This window comes from Argentina anserina, chromosome 2 (genome assembly GCF_933775445.1).
Source record: "Argentina anserina chromosome 2, drPotAnse1.1, whole genome shotgun sequence".
NCBI classification, from domain to species: Eukaryota; Viridiplantae; Streptophyta; class Magnoliopsida; order Rosales; family Rosaceae; genus Argentina; species Argentina anserina.
This window is the reverse complement of record NC_065873.1, coordinates 12,382,192-12,405,349: the sequence shown is the minus strand read 5'-3', so window position 1 is coordinate 12,405,349 and position 23,158 is coordinate 12,382,192. Positions and strand designations below refer to the sequence as shown.

Below are 23,158 nucleotides of genomic sequence, written 5' to 3'. Positions count from 1 at the left end.
TACCCTTGCCTTGAATTTCCATTTGACAAGGCTAAATTTGCAGTGTCCATAGATTTACCAACAGTTTCATTCACAAAACCCAACAACACTTCACTATCAGACAAACTACGAAATGGTAAAGATGCATCGGGTTTAGAAATAGTGTTCTCACCCTCAGTGGAAGATGTGCCGATGACCGCTTTGGTGGAAGAAAGAGACTCTCGGATCAGAGTTGCAGCAGGTGAGTTGGGTATCGAGCCAAAGGGTATTACAGAGAACCCATTATTTTCTGTGGTCTTGGGAGCAGTAAGCTTGCGAAATTCCTCTAACAAATCGGAGCGAAGTGCAGAGATGGAATCCTCCAACGATTTGAATCGAGCAACCGTCTCATCCTTATGAACTTGAAAGTCGAATTCCAAGTTACTAACCTCCCCAGGGCCCTGCGTATTAGGCCCCGTCGCTTTCAAACGACCCATTTCTGGCTCTTGATACCAGATTGTTAGGGTTTTAGACCTAACAGAGTAGAATTTGTAGAGAATGAGAGAAAATTGAAAGAAATAGTAATGGATAATTTCATAGATACCATTCCTCTCCGCAAAAACCCAGCTAAATAGCTGTAAGAGTTTCTGGAAGGTGGACATGCGTCAACAAACGCTGGAACAAAGGAAATACGAAATAACAGAAAGATTCTTAGCACCAAGTACAAAACGGTGCGTATCAAATAACCTAAACGCTGCGTTTAGAGACAATACAATTAGAATAGGAAAAGTATTTTCACTATTCTAACACAACCCTAGATAATTTGAATAAATGAGAAGATCTTGTAAAATCATGGGAATGTGTACTTTAATTTAGTGTCCTAATTCCATTCAATCTTTGTTGATTTTCCATATTTTTTTCCAAATTTTTAACAACGAAGACGATACAAACAGGAATCACTACGTACTTGAATTGTTTCCAAAACATATCCGGCCGGTTCTTCTTTGAAAATTCTTGAAAAATTCTTGATGGCAAGAACAAGGCCAGTAAGATAAAGAAAACCCTCCTTCTTTAAGGTCCTTATAGGTTATTTCTCTGACCAATTGGTAAGTCTGCTGGTAGACCTATGTACTCAAATTTGCAACTCGACACAGCTTTGTATTGTTAATTCATCGTCATTTGCAATGCATCGAATTCACTTGATGTTTTTATATTGGGGTACTGTAACCGTGTAATGCAATTCATGATTCATCACTCTAAATTGGTCACGATATTGATGTTTTATGCCGAGTAAGCCTTTTTCTTATATGACTTTGTTCTTCCATCAAATATATGTGAACGACAAAACCCTAGTTTTTTTAAATTAGGTATCTTTTCGCCCTTTTGTTTGTGTATATGCAGATCGAAGTTGTATTTTTGTGTAATATATATAGAATGCAGATTATTCTACTGTTCTTATTAAGTCATTCTAAATCACTTTTGTTTTACAGCAAATCCCTCCGGCTTTTTACAAGCACTTTGATGAGAAGGGACCTTTGCAGAGCCACATTCGGACCCTGGCCAAAACATGGATAGTTAACGTGGAAAAGATTGACCGCATGTTCTTTTTCCGGATAGGTTGGAAAGAATTTGTGCAGGGCAATGGTCTGAAGCTTGGTGAATTTCTGGTTTTTCGAAATCTTGGAAAATCGAAATTCTTTGTTGATGTATACGGAAGAAATACCTGCAAGAAGGATTCTGTAAAGGACGTTGCGAAAAGTGAGAAAGAGGGATATGGTAGTGAAGATAGCCAAAGCTTAAAATGTGTAGCAGAATGAACTATAACTGGTCAAGCCACGAGAAGTATTCCCATCGAAGACGAAGTAATTGATATTGTATACGAAACATTGTTGCACCACTGACTAGAAATACTGGAAAAAAAATGTGGGTCTTATGACTTGTGAGAACAAACACTTTCGAATATGAAGATGTTGAAAAAAAAGCAAATGATGATGATGACGAGGACATGGACGAAGATGAGCAGGAGGAGGAGGATGATGATTTTATTAGAACCCCAAAAGAGCTGCCACCACGCTCAAAAATAAAGGAGATATCTCCTTTAGGACCAGTATATAAGAACAGAAAGCGATCAAGTTCCCCATGTACTACTTATACCGGTGAAAATGATGTAACACTTCAGAAAGCCTACGCTTTCAAATTTGCATAGCCTTCACTACAAGAAAAATGACCTACAACAACATCATAATAACAACATGTGTGTTTAGAGCGTTGTTGATTACTATTTTCGACAACATGCTTATTTTTTGTGTTGTGAAAAGTTATATTCAACCACATATGTCACTCACATGTTGTTAATCTAGTTTTCGATTACGCATTTTGCGTGTTGTTATTTGGAAGTTGTTGATTCAACATATTAACAACTAGCAGAAAGACATGTTGTAAAATGTTTTTAAATAACAACATGCAATATGTTGTTAAATGTTTCACATATAACAACACGCAGCGCGTTGTGATATGTTTCTCTTCAAAATTTGAAAGATTTCCGGAAAAAATAGCAAACTTTCGCGCTTAAATTGTTAAATTAACTAGAATACCCTTCTACCCAAAGAGTTTAAAATTAAATCTCATAAAATGAAAACATTTATTTTCTCTCAAAACCAAAACACTTCTCACTCAAAACCCAAAACACTTCGTCTGCCTCTCTCTCTCTCTAAAATGGAGCTCATTAGATTTGAGCTCATCAGCTCCATCTAATTGAAGCTACATGTATGCTCTACGCTCCATGTAATCTCTACCTCTTTCTCTACAGTGAAACCCTAGCTCCATCTAATCTATGTTTCTGTGACTTCAAAGAAATCGCAGTACTCGATTCTCTAGTAAGTTTGTTTTTAAGCTTCAATTCTTTAATAGAATCCTAGATCTATGCTTTGATTCTCAGTTTTGGTACTAAAATCCTAGATCTATGCTTCGATTGATGAGATATTGCAAATTAAAAGCTCAGGTTGTTCAACCTTTGTTGATTTCTAATAATAGAAGATAATGATGTGAAGAGTGAAGCTAGTTTGATAATAGAGGATAATAGTTTTGTTCGGGAGTTTTGATAAGAGTGAATATAACTGACTTGATGTTCTCTGATATTATCAATTGTTGGGGTGCGTCTATCTATTTCTGACTTTTTTGATAATTTTTTTTAATTCATTTATGTGTGTTTGTAGTTTTTATGCAAGGTTTAGTTGAATTGGAGCTCTGGTTTTGTTTATGCTTAGTTTTAATTGAGTTGAATTTATCAAACTATGGATGAAAATATGTAATCAAGCTTGCGATTTCAATTATTTAGACTGTTTTTCTGCTGAAATGACGATTTAAGTTAGAGTGCATATGTTTTGAGCAATTTGAGTTACAAGGCAGATGAAAAAAATCTGATATATATCTAACATCAGGATCCTACAGGTACAATTGGTGCTACCATTCACTGCAGAGCAATTTCCGAGGGAGAGTTTGGAAAGAGCATTTATATGGGTGTGGTTCTGGTTCTGCAGAAGGTTGGGTTGTCTCATTTACAGTTAGATTGTCATGTATTCTTAAAAACACTTGTATTTAGTGATTAAGATACTAATCTCACAATCAACAACATGGGAATGACTAATGAATGTTTTTTATCAGGTTGCTGTGTTTTCTCCCTCGCGCTCTGCATGTTATCTTAATTTGACTTTGAACAACATTGTCAGGGTGCATGCTTTTTTTTTTGGTATTGAAATTTGATTGAACTTTTAGGATGTTGCTCCCATAAGTGGTAGGGGAACCTTATATTATTCTTCAATTCAATCTGCTTGTAATACATAGAAAAGTTGTCCCTCATTCATAATATTGCCTTGGGTGTAAGAGATGAGATTGTAACATGAATGCTTATGAGTATATATTTACCCCACACCATTATAATCTCTACATCTCATATTGTAATACCATTTTGGGCAGATATGCAATAACACATAAAGAGACTATAGCTTCTTATTCTATGTGATTTATAAATCTGGTATCAATAAAGATGTACTTGATATTCAGAAGTCATTACCTTGGTTAACTGGAAAAGTATTGTGGCTAATGATAATTATTGTGTTTACTCAATTTGATAATTAAGCTTATGTTTCTTTATCGATTTCCAGGACATCTATGTAGTAGTATCATAGATGTTTTCTCAATTTGATATACACACTGTAGAACTGGTTATTTTCTTTACTCAATTTGATAGCTTATGTTTCTTTACTCAATTGATACACACTGTATAACAACCAACAAAAAGAAAAAGTCAAGAAAAGAGCTTAAGGATAAAGGAAAATCTGTAGTCCAAGAAACTGATAAAATTGATGATACATCAACTGAAGTGGAGAGTCACGTAGAAGGTTCACATGGAAATAAACCACAATCTCAAGAACCAAAGAAGAAACGAGGTCCAAGTATGATAGCTCGTTAATTAAAACGTCTATAATAAATACTGTAAAACATCATCGTTAGTATAGAATAAGCAGGGATCATTTAGTTCAGGGAATCAAAAGGGCCTCAAAACTTATTATGTTATCGGGGAACTTGAGTTGGATTATAAAACTACTACTGAAAATAAATTCTAAATTACTATTTACATGATCGACTCTTTTTAACAAACTTAAACCAAATTTACCATTACACCACATAATTACAAGTTCAAACCTATCATGCATTCTAATTCGACCAATTACATACTTTTTAGACACCAATACAATTAGAGCCTTAGGGGATCATCTAATCATGCAAGATTTCAATTAACATTTAGATTGACTTAGGGCCTAATCTAAATTTGGATGCAACGAATTCAATAATACTTAGAGTAGAAATCAAACAAGATTACATTTATGCACCAAATCTTTGTTGGAGACATGTTTCATGTATGGTGTCACCCACCATGGTTTCACATGTAAATTTCCAGAATTTTTACCACTTTAATAAACACAAACCGTGTATATATAGAGGGAAAAAAGGAGGGTAGGATGCACAGTCTCCTCTTTGATGTTCTCTCTTTCTTCCTATTATCATGTCATGTTTTAATCCTTTAATGATCATGCCATGCTTTATTCTCTAAATCATGCATGTTTTATTCCTTTAATGATCATCTTCTAGTTTTTAGGTTGCATATGCAAGACTCATTTCTTTCTCTTTCTTTATTTTTTTGTTTATTCTCTCTTATCTTTCTCATGGCTAATCCTCCATATTTTCCTTAATTATCTCTTCTATTTAATTGTTTCATGACTTGTTAATGATATGACTACATGTGCACAGCTTCTCCTTGTTCCACTCTATCTCCCAAGTCGTGAGTAACTCTCTATGTAGGCACGGCTCTCCTTTATTTTCTCAATCCGTGCCTTATCCCTTTTAGTCATTCTTTACATGGTTGAAACTCCTTGTTTTCCTTTAGTATTATCTCTTAAATCCAATCTGAAAATAAGAAAATAATCCAACTAGGTTTCGTAGTCCTACAAGGATTCCTAGTGCGAGAAGGACTCTCAAAATATCGCTAATGCGGCCAAAACGTAGAAAGATGAAGACTCCTAATCCAACTAGGTTTCCTAGTCCTACAAGGATTCATACTCAAACTAGGACTCTAGACCAATTCTACATTTTTAACTCATGTAAGCACAAAAATGCATCCAATACCGCCCAAGACTCTTACTACGACTTAATGACTCAATAGTACAACAATAAGGGCTAAGCAAAGTACAAATGGAGGTAAAAACATGTTAAAAACGTCGCACAAAGTGCTCCTATCAACTACCCTACACTGGGCTTTTGCTAGTTACTTAGCAAAACAAAACTAAACAAGACACTATTGCCCCTAAATGATTGCCTCAGAATCTCAAAACACATAGCTTTCAAGTTTAAGTTAGTCAATCCAATCTTCCTCACAAGGCATACTCTCTTCTTTTCATTCAGATTTATGGTAATCATTCACACACAAGTGTATGCAAGAGAAAGGATATTAAGGCATCAAATAACTTACATATTTCAACAAATGAAAGCACTTCGTGAATAACATAGGAAAACCTCATTTAACAACTAAGTGCATAAATGGACCAAAACCATATGCTCAACTCTTGTGATCATCTCCACAAACCAAGATTTGCTCATGTTAAGAATCATTAGGATCATTAGATAAGGCAAATGTTTAGGCTTAACAAGGAATCACAAAGGTAATCATATAGACTTAGCAAAGTAAACATCATCCTTATGACACCACACACCATCAGGGGCCGAATATAACAAGTTTGACACAATCATCATTCTAACCAAAAAGTGAACATGAACAAAGGTTAAGTAATTTTTTAGACCTTCAATTACAACTCAACTCCAAATCACAAATGGAAGACACCATAGCATTTTTTTTCTTTTCTTTTTCTTTTCTTGCCGAGTTTATGGATCATTTTTTTCTTTTTCTTGTTTTTCTCGGCATTGCTTGCTTAAAAGCTTGTTGATTTTTTTTTCAAATGTCTTCCACCCCACACTCATTTCATGCATCATCACAACATCATCTCAACAAGAATTCTGCCAAGTTTATAGGACAAGGTAGATGTAACTATACTAAGCATGGAGATAATATAGGTGATGAATAAAAGGCTCAATGCATGCTCTAATGGGGTTCAACTATGGGGTCCCAAACATGACACATATAGGGATACATGACTGTTTGGCTAAAGTGATGGTATTCGTAGAAATAATCCATAAATCCTTTTCGAAATCAGAGTATTTTATGACTCTAAAGTTTCAATAATCACAAAAGTGAGTTCTAGTAAATTCTAGAATCCATTAAAAGCTATGACACATAGTTATTGAATATGCAAAGAATAATGAGGTTCATGAACAACCACGAAATTTCATATTACATCTCATGAATAAAGTACATATAGGCTAAACAACTCACAGGTTGTTATGGACTTTAAACTGACCAAATCATGTATGTCATAATCAATCAATCCAAATCTCACATGTTCATACCAAATCCACATCATCAATGAAACTTACAATTTAATTCGTATGAAATGAAAAACCATCATCTATGTATTTAGAGACATAATCATCCTAGACTTTAGGGGCATCCTAAGACACAATAAAGCAATGCAATTTTTTTTTCATTCATTTTTCCGATTTGTTTTTCTTTATATCATGACACAAACAATAAATCAAAGCAAAAATAACAATCAATGATCTTGCAACCCTACCCCACACTTAGAAAATTACATTGTCCTCAATGTAAGCTCAATAGTAAAAATGTAATTCACAAGCATAGAATAAGATCACATATCAACACATATACAATTTAACCATAAGAGTGAATGGATTAGAAAATTCAAACTCCCGTAGACGACTCCTCCACAGAGACGGTTGAAATAGGTTGCCTCTCATGAAGCGCTTGAGTTTTATAGTCTCTCAGCCTAGACTCTCTCATGTTCATTATCCGTTAGATGCATCTCTCACAATTGTCTCCTCATATGTCTACTCTTCAAATGGCTCATAGTAGGGTTTAAGTCGATGCTCATTCACCTTGAATGCCTTCCATGTTGTATCACTTTGAATCTCAACTGCACCATGAGCAAACACGTTAGTAACAACAAATGAGCCAACCCAACGCGAACGAAGTTTCCCTGGAAACAACATAAGCCTCGAATGGAATAACAGAACTTTCTGGCCCACTTGGAATTTTTTTCCTCTAATCATTTTGACATGGTAAGCACTGGTTTTCTCCTTGTAAATCCACGAAACATCATAAGCCTCATTCCTTGTAACGACCCCAAAATTTCGAGCATGAAAACTCAAAATTTCAAAGTCGAGGAACACCAAAACAATCTCAATGAATAGAAATCATTTTAAATGCCACAGCGGATCATCTCTGAGTTTAAAATACAACTCAGTCAAACCGATTATTACAAACCAAATTTATAATTCAATAGTACATAAAATGGAAATGTAATAATCCTCACAAACTCTCACACAAATCCACAATAAATCCTCACAAGCTGGGAAGTGAACGACTTCGAGTCTTCAGAGTTGTTCTTCGATTCCCACTAATCGACACCTGCGGAATTATCCTCTACACCATCGAATTGGTGCACCGGGATTGTAAACACAAACCCGGTAAGCTTTACAGCTCGTATGAGTAAAATAAAAACATAACTCGCATACCAATATATATACGAGAATCCACAAATCAACAAATATAAATGCACTCATGAGTAAATGGACGGCCCATCTGGTTGTCACGAAAATATGAAAATGAAAGTACTCATGAGAAATTGGGCAACCCCTCTGTTTACCCAAATGCATTTATAATACGGGTACTAATGAACGCTGGTACACATCTGTTACCCCTCATGTAGTACACCGCCGATATTGGGCAACCTCCTCGCTACCTAACATCCGACATTGGGCAACCTCCCCGCTACCCAACGTCCAAAAATATGAGTACTCATGAGCCGATAACCCATCTGTTATCTCACATGCAGTACTCCGGCAGACATACTAGAGCTCTAACTGTATCGTAACTTTCGCCCGGCCAAAGGCTAGGTTCCGTCATGCCAAACACGTCCGTAGACTGGTCCGAAGACAAAATGTTTTAACAAAATCCATGTTAAAACCACGTACAATAATCACACCTCATATTGTACAAATCGCATCAACATGCTCAATATATAATTCTCATCACCACCGTGATCATATTCACAAACGAAATCCTAACAGTATATAATATAGCAAACTATATATATATGTACATATTTACCATTTATACAATATATATATAATCTATTATATCATATACATGTCATATTTCATAAACACGTCCGAAGACAAAACGTTTTAACAAATCTCAACGTTAAAACCACGTACAATAATCAACTCATTATTTGTACCAATCGCATCAACATGCTCAATATATAATTCTCATCACCACTGTGATCATATTCACAACGAAATCCTAACAGTATATAATATAGCAAACTATATATATATATGTACCTATTTACCATTTATACAATATATATATATATATATAATTTATTATACCATATACATGTCATATTTCATAAACACGTCCGAAGACAAAACGTTTTAACAAATCTCAACGTTAAAACCACGTACAATAATCAACTCATTATTTGTACCAATCGCATCAACATGCTCAATATATAATTCTCATCACCACTGTGATCATATTCACAACGAAATCCTAACAGTATATAATATAGCAAACTATATATATATATATGTACCTATTTACCATTTATACAATATATAAATAATCCACTATATCATATACATGTCATATTTCATTCTTTAATACTTTGCAAAATCTTGAATCTCCACAAGGGTAGATTCGTGAATAAGTGAGATTTTACTCACTTTATCAACTCGAGCGTAATTTCACAATTTCTGAAGGTAATTCCTTTCCTTGATTTATCGATCACCTGGAAAAGATAAGAAAAGAATTTAGAATCGTTTCGTAAACCTTAAATGCCGAAACAGTAATAATAAGTTACTGTTCAGCAATTTCTGATTTTACGAAATTATTGTTCACGTATTTACTATTCACTTATTTCTACACACATACACATTAATTACGTATCTCTGTACGTGTACCTACTGTTTATGTATTTCTATACGTACGAATACTATTTAAATGTAAATACTGTCTCAGTAATTATTAATTACTGATTTACCCTTCTGAAATTACTTTTACATTTACTGAAAGTAATTTACATTTACACTTATCGTACGTAAATAAAATTTACATTTACCGTACGTAAATCACATTTTTACATTTACCGTCGTAAAAATAAATTTACAAAATTTCTGATTCGGAATCACTGTTCACGCGCCGCCGCACGTGGCGGCGCGTGGGGTACACGTGCCACTCACCGGCGCCCGCGCGTGGGGCCCACGCGCCGAGCCTAAGGCCGGCGCGTATCACGCCACCGCCGCCCAAATCCTCTCTTTTTCTTCCTCCTCCACCCCTGCACGGCCCAAGGCCGCCTCTACACCATCTCAGGCTCCCACACGCGCCGCTTAACGCGGCGGTAATCCACTCTCCTTCTCGTATCTCTGATCTCCACAAAAATCACTCAAATCCAACAAAATTCAATCACACACACCCAATTAATCAATCCTTTACGTCAATCGTTCCTCGAAGTCCCCGTGACATTGCCGGAGGAGCTAGAACCAGGCGATGGTGAAGGTTGAGCCGAGGATGCGATGTGACTCGATCTGCGCCTCGATTGGTCGCAGGTGGCGCCAAGGTGGAGAGGCAGTGACAGCGAGCTAGTCCCCGTGCCCTAGCTTCTCCGGCGAAGACGCGAGGTGTGGTGGGGGTAACCTCCGAGCTTCGGGTTGTCTCGACGAAGCTCATGACGGCGATGCGCGGTGCGGCGAGCTTGGGGTTTGGTGAGGAGGACCTCGCGATGCCGTAGGGAGTAGCGGTGAAGAACACGACATCCTGGAAATGGAGATCGCCGGCGATGGGTTTTTCAGAGGGAGAGAGGCTCGGGAGGGTGAGAGAGAAGGAGGGAGGCGCGGGTTTTGGAGAGAGAAGAGGGTTTCCGAAAATGGAAACCCTAATTCTGATTAGTTTCCTTTTATACCCCTTTCTAAATCAGAAACTAACTTCTATCGTTAATAACTTTTACATACGACGTCCGATTCGAACGTGTGACGTGTCCACGAACTCGTATCGACGAGATCTACAACTTCCGGGAAGGAAGTTTTCACAAACCAGCGACGGAATAAAAGTCGATATTCACTTCGCGAAAACGTAACGTTTTTCTAAATAAACGTTCCGATAAAGTTTCCGTTCTCGATATGCCACTTCGCGAAGCGTACAAAATTCGTTTAAATAAATTTCACGAATTTATGAACTTAAAACAATCCAATATTCAATCCGAAAAATCGGGTTATTACATTCCTCATCGCCTCAAGCTCATTGAGCTACAACTTTCGATGTAGATCTGCTTCATCCAAGCTCATGTTGAACTTCTTCACCGCCCACCATGCTCTGTGCTCTAACTCCACTGGAAGGTGACATGTCTTCCCATACACCAATTTGAATGGTGAAATCCCAATAGGCATCTTGTATGGGTCATGTAGGCCCATAATGCCTCATCAACCAATCACTCAAATCCTTTCTTGTTGGACCTACAGTTTTCTCCATAATTCCCTTGATTTCTCTGTTGGACACTTCTGCCATGCCACTTGTCTGAGGATGATATGGTGTCAAAACTTTGTGGGTCACTCCATACTTCTTGAGCAATGCCTCAATTGTCCGGTTGCAGAAATGAGAACCTCCATCACTTATCAAAACACGTGGTACTCCAAACCTGCAAAATATGTTAGTTCTCAAGAAACCTGCAACCACTTTTGGATCTTTAGTCCTGGTGGCCTTTGACTCCACCCACTTCGACACATAATCAACAACCAATAAGATATACAAGAAACATCTAGATGAAGAAAATTGACCCATGAAATCTATACCCCACACATCAAAAATTTCGACAATAATAATAGGAGTAAGGGGCATTTGATCTCTCAGACCAATCTTACATGTCCGTTGACACCTATCACAAGAAACACAAAACATGTATGCATCCTTGAAAATAGTAGGCCAATAAAATCCATATTCTAACACATTCAAAGTTGTTCTACGAGGCCCAAAATGACCTCCACATGCCTCATTATGACAAAAGTTAAGAATTAACCTATGCTCATTTTCTAGGACACATCTCCTAATGACTTGATCATTACATTGTTTCCATAAATACGGTTCATCCCACATATAATGTCTAGCAATTTTCTTCAATCTAGCAATGTGTACTAGGAAAAGTCTTAGTAACTAAATAATTGACAATGCCTGCATACCAAGACACACTTGCCTCCATCCCGAAGAGTTGCTCATTTGAGAAAGTCTCACGTAGTGGCTTTCTATCCTCATCTCGCACGATCCTACTCAAATGATCAGCCACCACATTCTCACTTCCCTTCTTATCTCGAATATCAAGGTCAAATTCTTGAATCAACAGTATCCACCGGATCAATCTGGGCTTAACATCTTTTTCAGTCATCAAATATCTTAAGGCTGCATGGTCAGAATACACAATAACTTTATAATGCAAAAGATATGATCAAAATTTTTCTAAAGCAAAGATTACAGCCAAAAGCTCATTTTCCGTAGTCGAATAATTTATCTGGGCCTCATTAAGAGTCATAGACGCATAGTAAATCACTACATGCTTCTTTTCTCTTCTTTGGCCCAACACTGCCCCAATTGCATAGTCCGAAGCATCGCACATCAATTCGAAGGGCAGGTTCCAATCCGGATGACAAATGATGGGTGCACTAGTCAACAACTCTTTCAGTTTCACAAATGCTTTCTCACATGCATCATCCCATATGAATGACACCTCCTTCTGCAATAGGGTACACATAGGTCTCGCCACCATGGAAAAATCCTTGATAAATCTCCTATAAAATCCTGCATGACCAAGGAAAGAACGAACCTCTCTCACAGTTGTGGGAGAGGGTAAGTGATGCACAATATCAACCTTAGCCTTGTCTACCTCAATACCCTTAGCATATATAATATGTCCCAAAACTATCCCTTGATTCATCATGAAATGACATTTTTCCCAATTAAGCACAAGGTTAGTTTCTACACACCTTCTCAAGATTAACTCTAAGTTCTCTAAACATGCATCAAAGTATTTTCCATAAACACTAAAATCACCCATAAAGACCTCAATGATATTTTCGATAAAGTTAGAGAAAATAGCAAGCATACATCGTTGAAACGTACCTGGTGAGTTGCATAACCCAAAAGACATGCGTCGATAGGCAAAAATGCCAAATGGACATGTAAATTTCGTCTTCTCCAGATCCTCCGGATGAATGCATATCTGGTTGTACCCACTGTACCTATCTAGAAAACAATAGAACTCGTGTCCAGCTAATCTCTCCAACATCTGGTCCATGAACGACAATGCATGTGATCCTTGCGTGTTGTAGCATTCAACTTCCTATAATCAATGCACATCCTATGACCGGTTACCAACCTCTGGGGTACCAACTCATTCGCCTCATTTTTCACAACAGTCACCCCACTCTTCTTAGACACAACTTGCACTGGTGAAATCCACCGATTGTCCGAGATAGGATAGATCACTCCACAATCAAGCAGCTTGATCACCTCATCTTTCACGATTTTCATCATTGGTGCGTGCAATCTCCTCTGAGCATCAAGTATATGCTTGGCACCATCCTCCAAAAGTATCCTATGAACACAAGTTGTAGGGCTGATCCCCTTGATATCCGCCAAAGTCCATCTAATAGCGATCTTGTTCCTCTTAAGCACATCAATCAATCTAGCTTCTTGCTGCTTACTCAGTGTTGATGACACAATAACTGGTAAAGTATCATCATTTCCAAGGTACACATACTTCAAATGATCTGGAAGCTCCTTCAAATCTAACTTTGGGGCCTTTACCATAGATGGTAACAATTTATTAGTGGAAATGGGAATTGATAGGAAAGAGGGATACCTTTTGTATGGTTGACATTCAAGCTCATTCACTATTTTGAAATGTTTTGGCTCAAAATCAGCATACTCTTCTCTTGGGACACGGTCCCCATGCATGTTAAATCCGGCCCCTTGCTCCATAGCTAATTGCTATGCTTCCAACGTCTCTAACATAACTTGTGCAATAGAATCAACAACATCCACAGAAAAACACGAGTTAAGGTTTGAAACTGGGTACTTCATTGCCTAAAAAATGTTGAAGCTAATAACATCTCTATTAAACTCCAACGTCAAACTCCCATTTGCAATATCGATGCATGTCCTTGCAGTCCTCATGAATGGTCTCCCAAAAAACAGTGGAGTTGTTTCCAAGGGTGATAACTCCATGTCAAGCACATAAAACTCTGCGTGAAAAATCAAGTGACTGACCTGCAAAAGGACATCATCAACATACTCCTTAGGGTACTTGTTAGATCGATCTGCTAATTGGATAATCACATTATCATTCTTCAAATGTCATAATCCTAGTGATTGATAAATATTATATGACATGACATTTATCGAAGCACCTAGATCAAGCATAACATTATCAAATAATGTGTTACTAATTTTACATGGGACATAGAAACTTCCTGGATCCTTCATCTTAGGGGGTAGCTTCCTTTGGATGACAGCTGAAACTGTCTCATTCATCTTCACTACCTACTCTTCCCTAATTTGTCTTCTTGAAGTCTAAAGCTCCTTAAAAAATTTCGCATATTTTGGGATCTGCTTGATATACTCCAACAATGGAAGGTTAACTTGCACCTTCCTAAAGACCTCCAACACCTCCTCATCAGATTTACCATGATGGTTATCATTGGTGGGTGCAATCTCCTCTGAGCATCACGTGTTGGCTTTGTATCATCCTCCAAAAGTATCCTATGAACAAAAGTAGTAAGGTTGACCCCCTTGATATCTGCCAAAGTCCATCTAATAACGGTCTTGTTCCTCTTAAGCATATCAATCAAACTCGCTTCCTGCTGCTCACTCAGTGTTGATGACACAATAACTGGTAAAGTATCATCCCCTCCAAGATACACATATTTCAAATGATTTGAAAGCTCCTTCAAATCTAATTTTGGGGCCTGTACCACATATGGTAACAATTTATTAGTGTAAATGAGAATTGATAAGAAAAAGGGATACCTTTTGTATGGTTGAGCCTCAGGCTCATTCACAACTTCAACAATCTTAGGCTCAAAATCAACCCATCCTCTCTTGGGACATGGTCCCCATGCTTGTCAAATCCGGCCCCGTGCTCCATAGCTAATTGCTATGCTTCCAATGTTTCTAACAAAACCTGTGCAATAGAATCAACAACATCCATAAAAAAGCACGATTTAAGATAAGAAACTGGATATTTCATTGCTTCAAAAATGTTGAAGCTGATAGTCTCTCCATCGAACTCCATTGTTAAACTCTCATTTGCAACATCGATGCATGTCCTTGCAGTCCTCATGAACGGTCTCCCCAAAAGCAATGGAGTTGTTTCCAAGGGCGAGACCTCCATGTCTAGCACATAAAATTCTGCAGGGAAAATCAAGTGATTGACATGCACAAGGACATCCTCAACATACCCCTTAGGGTACTTGTTAGACCGATCTGCTAATTGGATAATCACATTATCATTCTTAAGAGGTCCTAATCTTAAACATTAAATGACATGACATTTATCGAAGCACCTAGATCAAGCATAACATTGTCAAAGAATGGGTTACCAATTTTACATGGGACAAAAAAACTTCCCTGGTCCTTCATCTTAGGGTGTAGCTTTCTTTGGATAACTGCCGAAACTGTCTCATTCATTTTTACTACATTCTCCTCCCTAGTTTGTCTTCGTGAAGTGCAAAGCTCCTTAAGAAATTTCACATACTTTGGAACTTGCTTGATACACTCCAACAATTGAAGGTTAACTTGCACCTTCCTAAAGACTTCCAACACCTCTTCATCAGATTTGTCTTTCTTGCTCTTTGCAAACCTAGAAGGAAAAGGTACACATGAAATAAGATTAGTTTTAACTAATTCATTTGAGTTAGCATTTGTACCTTTGTCTTCATGGATCGACACACTCTCCTTCTTGGAAGTACCTGGATCTTTCTCCAAGTCATTCATTATAGTCATCTCGTCACCCTCCTCAAGAACATGGGCCGTTTGGGCCTTCCTAGCAACACTAGGCAACTCCTTTAGCTCGAGCCCACTCCTTGTCATGATAGATTGGGCTTGCTCATTCCTTGAGTTAGGTATGACACCACTTGACAACTTCCCTTGCTCAGAAAAACTCCCATGAAGTCTACTACCTGGCCCATATGCGTTTTTACTCCGCAATGTCCTTGCTATTTGCTTGTTGACCCACCACCAAAGTTTGAGTCACGGTATTCAATTGACTTTTCCCAGCAGCAAAAGATTTCAACATCTCATCATAATTAGGAGTACTAGCCACGTTGGGAGGTGGAACATTGAGTAGTGGAGCTTGTGGGCTAAATAAACCAGCCGAACGAGGCCCAAATTGCATAGCATTCTAATGTGGTCTTAGTACATTCTCATTATTGGACCACCGAAAGTTTGGATGATCACGTAGGCTAGAGTTGTAGGTATTCGAAATTGGATTGTACCTCTGACCTACTTAATAACCAAGGGTATTGACTTCCTCATACCCTCCACTAGAAGCAACTTGAGGACACTGATCAGTAGGGTGGCCTTCCGTACAGATTTCACAAACTTGAGCTCCGCTAGTCTTCATGAAATGACTCATCATCTTGGACAACTTATCAACCTTGTCCTCTAGAGCAGAGCTTGAACTCGAGTTGGTCTCATGTACCTGCCGTGTGGAACTAGCAGATGTCCCAAATTACTGATTGTTCATGGCTCTTTTCTCCAATAGATCATTTGCTACCACATTACTCTTGTCTAGAAATGATCCACCAGCTGCTGAATCTAGAAACTCTCTCTCCATTTGTAGCATTCCTTCATAGAAATAATGAAGCAACAAACATTCTCTAATCCCATGGGTTCGGCATGATGCTACAAGAGATTCGAACCTCTCATAGTAATTGTAGAATGACTCATCTGGTCCTTACTTGATTCATGTTATCTGCTTCCTGATGTGTGTCACCCTTGATGAGGGAAAAATACTTCGACAAAAACTCATTCACCACTGTTGTCCATGAAGTAATACGACCAGCAGGTACCTCAAACAACCACTTTTGAGCTCAATCCTCTAATGAATATGGAAACGCCCTCATCTTCACTATCTAAATACCAGCTCCTCTGGAGCACATGGTCTTACAATTGAACTTAAACAATGTAAGATGTTGATTCGGTCATCTCCTGAGAGTCCATGGAACTTAGGCAAATGATGTAGGAACCCACTGTTCAGCTCAAAATCACTCGTCTTGCCCTCCTCTGGAACATGGTACGCTATGTTAGAGGATGATATATTGTCCCCCCAACTGCTCCTTCTACTTGGCCATTCTGCTCTCTCATCGATGTCATTTCTGGTTTTAGAACTAGGTTTTCCCCTGTTCGGCTTTGAACTGTGGGCACTGAATCATGTAAATCAAAATTCAATTGGCCCAAAGGACACGGACTTGTGAGTAATTCTAACTCTGGATCCTCAAAGAACAATGGATTGAGCCCACTGCAACTTAATGAACTTGGAAATGGCGAAATAGACCCAAAGTCTCTCTCTTCGTGAAATGAATTTGACTCAATGGAAACGTTATCAAACTGAGCTTGAGGTTGAATTCTTTTCCGGCGTGCACTAAACGCTTTGGACCAACCACTAATCTTGGACATTCATGAGCCTGAAAAGAACAATTATTAGTAACTTTACAAAACATGAAATACAAGTATAAGTAAATACAAACTTTTCTTTCTCTTTCTTTTTCTCTTTCACTTTCATTTTCTTTTCTTTCTCTTCAATTTCAGAACTTTCTTTTGTTCTTCTTTCTTTGTTCTTTTCTTTGTTTGTTACCACAGGAGCCACATCCTAGAAATGATGTTTTCCCAATCGACTCCATCACCGAGATGTATACTAGCCTATGGGCCTCTGAGATTTAATTTTGTAAACCTTGAACCAGGGTAATGAAAATAGCATGCCTCTTACTCAGCTTAGAACAACGTTGTGTGTTAGACTAGCCCCAAAGTGTTAATAAAAGCCGCCCTCAACCCCAAGTGACCTTAGCAAGGTACAAATGGAGGGTTAAGGCTAATATTAACAAAATGAACTTTACATATTCCGTTCACTTTATAACTAATAATAAACTAAGCATAAATATACATTTAGCTTCCTTAAAAAAATTTCTAAGTGTAACAAGTAGCCTATATGCATACTACAACAAAATTAAAATATTTATCAAAAAAATATAGATCTTTTTTTATTTTTTTTAAAAAGTGACTGTTCACGTTTGTTATTTACTGTACGTACTTTACAGTTACCAATTACTGTTGACTGTACACAAAATTTATTTTTACAAAGATACAATTACACAAATCACAATATAGTACAAAATTAACACTTCAAAGAGTTAAGATTTTATCAATTCCCCGGCAACGGCGTCAAAATGATAGGTTGTGAAATAAAACGTCTATAATAAACCATGTAAAAAATCATCGTTAATATAGAATAAGTAGGGATCGTTCAGTCAGGGAAATCAAAAGAGCCTCAAAACTTATCATGTTATTGGGGGATTTGAGTTGGATTATAAAACTACTACTGAAAATAAATTTTAAATTACTATTTACATGATCGACTTCTCTTTAACGAACTTAAACCAAATTTACCATTACACCACATAATTATAAGTTTGAACCTATCATGCATTCTAATTCGACCAATTACATACTTTTTAGACACTAATACAATTAGAGCCTCAGGGGATCATCTAATCATGCAAGATTTCAATTAACATTTAGATTGACTTAGGGCCTAATCTAAATTTGGATGCAATCGAATTCAATAACACTTAAAGTAGAAATCGAACAAGATTACATTTAAGCACCAAATCTTTATTGGAGACATGTTTCATATATGACGTGACCCACCATGGTTTCACATGCCAATTTCCAGAATTTTTACCACTTTAATCAATACAAACCGAACCTACTTAGGGCATGATTCGATTTGTGTCAATATGTTGATGAATCTAGCACTCAAACACAATCTTATAGACTGCATCCTAGCACTAAATTCATATGCACATATCTGAAAATTATCTAAAAGTATGAGAAAGATGATTAGAAACAATAATAGAAATACAAACTCAATAATTATAGGAAACCACCAATTCGGCAAAGAACCAAAAATCCAATAGATTAATATGAAAATTTCGAATTCATATACAAAACAATAATCCCACATAAACATCATACTACAATCTTCATAGACAAAGTATTGTAGAAAATCAAAAACAAACAAAGCCATGGAGATGAGTTGCGAGAATCACACGTTGTAAAAACCTTGGAGGTGTGTCTTCAATGGTGATTTCGGTGGAGATGGAATTGGTATAGGGAGAGAACAACTTGCTGTTTTGGTGAAGGATGTTTGACGTAGTATTTTGGTAGAGTTTTGGCTTTTCAATGCAAAGGAGAAGTCCTCTTATTTGAGAGGTGAAGCCGTGTATATATAGAGGAAATAGAGAGGGTAGGATGCACGGTCTCCTCTTTAATGTTGCCTCTTTCTTCCTATTATCATGCCATGCTTTAATCCTTTAATGATCATGCCATGTTTTATTCTCTAAATCATGTCATGCTTTTATTCCCTAAATCTGCATGTTTTATTCCTTTAATGATCATCTTCTAGCTCTTAGGATGCATATGCAAGGCTCCTTTGTTTCTCTTTCTTTAATTTTTTTGTTTATTCTCTCTTATCTTTCTCACGGCTCATCCTCCATCTTCTCCTTAATTATCTCTTCTATTTAATTGTTGCATGACTTGTTGATGATAGGACTCTATGTGCACAGCTTCTCCTTGTTCCACTCTAACTCCCAAGCCGTGAGTAACTCTCCATGTAGGCACGGCTCTGCTTTATTTTCTCAATCCGTCCCTTATCCCTTTTAGTCATTCTCTTGAATCAAATCTGAAAATAAAAAAATAAAATCATAAGTAAGAGATAATTAGTTTCAAAAAGTATGTCATAATCTAGACAATTGTTGTCTTAAAAAGACACATGTAATATATGAGCTCAGCTAGATTAGGAAATTTTCTAATTTGCAAAAGAAACTTACTAGAACAAGTAAGTTACTAGAACATGAAAGTTCATTTAGGAAAATTTCGCAAAAAGAGTTTCAGTTGAAGTAGGACTCTCCCAAATAATACGTTTCCTAGTCTAACAAGGATTCATAGTGCAAGAAGGACTTTCAAAATATCGCCAATGCGACCAAAACATAGAAAGATGAAGACTCCTAATCCAACTAGGTTTCCTAGTCCTACAAGGATTCCTACTCAAACTAGGACTCTAGACCAATTCTGCGTTTTTAACTCATGTAACCACAAAAATGCATCAAATACCGTTCAAGACTCTTACTACGACTCAATGACTCAATAATACAACAATAAGGGCTAAGCAAAGTACAAATGGAGGTAAAAACATGTTAAGAATGTCGCACAAAGTGCTCCTATCAAATTACAATGGGAACTCTTCCACAAGGCCAAATCACAAGAATGGATGTTAGTTTCAATGCTAATGAGCAGCCATGTGGTGAAAATTCATACAAGTTAGCAACAGTTCTTGAGGTCTTGACAAGAACACATATTCCAATTACCCATCTAAAATGGAAGGATCTCGACCCCACCAAGAAGGATGATGTTTGGAAATTAGCTTAGGTTAGTTTATGCATATTTACTTGTCTAATTTTGTCATGGAAATTGAACTTTTAGTTTAACATCTTACTATTGGAAAAAATATAGCAATATTTCATTGTTGATCCAGTGCATAAGGGGATGATTTATAGAATGCTTGGAATGTATTGGAGACAGTACAAGTGTGCAATTACCAAGAAGATTCTGAAAGCAAGTAGGAAAAATCATAAGAAACGTGCAATTGACAAAATCAAGCCAGCGAATGTGAAATCAAAAATTTAATGGGACAACTTTGTGAAATACAGACTTAGTTCTGAGTTTCGGGTAAATTTTTATATTAGAACTGCGAATGTTGCTGAAGTTGATTAACTTTTTTTCCTTGTTGCTCCTAAAGATGTTATCTTTTTCTTGTGTACAGCTAATAAGTGAGTGGTTTTGAAACATGCAAAACAAGCACGAGGACACTCATACATTGAGTCGAATGGGTTATGCCCGCTTGGAGGACAAGATGGTATGGTTTCATGCGTATAAGTAAACATATAGTTGTTCACAATCTTATATTTATTTCTTTATACTTAAGAGTAGTTTCATTTTGTATCATTACGTATAAAAAGGAGAATCCTATTGAGGAAGTAATAAGAGTCAAATTGTGGACTAAAGCACATGAGAAAGGTGCTAAACCTATTAATGAAGTTGATGGTGGCATATTGGTAAGAAAGCTGAGTCTTCTTATTTTTGATTGCATTGTTGATGCATGCTCTTATGTTTAACATACTGATATCATGTTGCATAATTATAGGAAGATATAAGAGAGTTCACTGAGTCAAATGAGAACCCACCTGTTGAAAATTTCATAAAGGATGATGCACTTTCAAGAGTTTTAGGACCTGAAACTCGTTGAAGAGTTCATGGGCTTGGATTTGGTGCTACACCATCTCGAGTCAATGCTTCTATCCTAGATAGTTCAAGAGTTAAAGAACTTGAAGCTACTATATTGAGTCAATCATAGAGGCTTGCTCAAGTTGAAGCAATGCTTGCAGCACTTATAGAGGCCACTCAAGAGGTACAAAAATAACTAGAGTGAATGCATGCACTTATAAAGACTGCCCTATACTGAATGTGTCTTGAACTAAATGTTATACATGGATCATCTCAATAGAACACAAACCTAAAGAAAATAATAAACACACATGCAATACTTCTCAAGTATGTCACCTCAATTTTAGCTTGTTAGATGTCCCTAATTTAGGTGGAATAAACTTCTACACACACATGGCTTCCCAATTTGTTTAAGCATATTAGAATTATGCTTATCTCAGTGGATTTTGTTTTTTCCCCATGTTTTGCATATATTAGTCTTGCAACAGAATTGCTTAGTAAGTTTCAAATTGCTAACTAAACAGCGTTCAAACATAAGGAATAATTGATTATGTTAATTTCTTTTACTTGTAGTTCAAACAAACAAGTCGGCCAATTGATGTCCCAAGTAGTGATCTTAAAAATACACATTGTCTACTTTTTAATTGGAATAATTATGAAGAAGCTGAAGTAGTGGCTGAAGGAAAAATTGCTTCAACCAATCCAACTTCAAAAGTTCATGGTGTGCCTCTTGGAAGGGAGTGTTGGAAGGTTTGGATTGATGCAGTCTTCGATGGGTATGGATATGAAATTATATAGGTCAATAATGGATGCTAACCAGCTTGGTGAAGCTGTGGGAAGCACCATTACTTGGCCTCTATTAAGTTTATTGTGTAGTAATAGTTAGTATGTCTAGAATACTTTTTTTGCTGAGGATGAATTAAAGTGGCATGGTATGGGTGTTTTAAAGGATGATGTATGATGAGACATTTATATATTGGAATGTTTAAAGTGTGTACTCACATTTGATGTAATTGTGATTAAGTTGTAATGAATGTATGTGGATTTATTTACAGGAAATTTGAGCATAGCAAATCGGATGTAAACTGTGTAAATTAAAATGCAATGACAACACATTCTATAATATCACAACATGCATAACTTGTTATAAAAAAGTTACAACAACATGCGTGGCTTGTAGTTAAAAACTAACAACAACATGCATAACTTGTTGTTAAAAAGTACAACTTGCCAGATGCATGTTGTTCAAAGCTTACAACAACATGCAATGTGTATTGTTACAAAGCACAACGTGCATCTTGTATGTTGTTAAAAAACTACAACAACAAACAATGTAATGTTGTTAAAAGAATGTAACAACGTGCATCATATTTTTTTTACAACGTGCAAGTCACGTTGTTGAAAGTTTTAAACTTTTAACGACTTTAACATCTACAATAAGCGATGAGTCGTATGTCCACCGAGGTTATATGGTAAGCATTTTAAAGAACTTGTACTCAACTTCACCATAGATCACAACATTTTAGCACTCATACATGCATGTCAAATTAAGAATCCAGCACACACACATTATTATATTTTAGAGAAATGAAAATATATATATATCATGCATCATTTTTTCTTTTTCTCAGAATGTGCCATCTAATTTTGCCAAGAGATATCTTACTAAGCAGCCTGGTGAAATCAATCTTCAGGTTAATGGGAAATCTTGGGGATATGTTAGGTTACAATATGAAAGAAACTTCAAACGACTCACCACATGTTGGATGGATTTTGTGCGAGCCAATAAATTAGAAGTTGGTAGCGCATGTGTTTTTGTGTTGAGTGACAAAGAGAAGTTTGTCTTTGATGTTATCTTTTACAGCGCCAAATAGAAAAACTGCAAATTTCACCTTCTTTCTT

General features: G+C 36.8%; 1 pseudogene; it reads left to right on the top strand.

Annotated features, from left to right (window-relative positions):
- The first annotated feature begins 986 nt into the window (after nt 1-986).
- LOC126784511 (B3 domain-containing protein Os01g0723500-like) lies at nt 987-23,130 on the top strand (annotated as a pseudogene).
- Nucleotides 23,131-23,158: the final 28 nt, after the last annotated feature.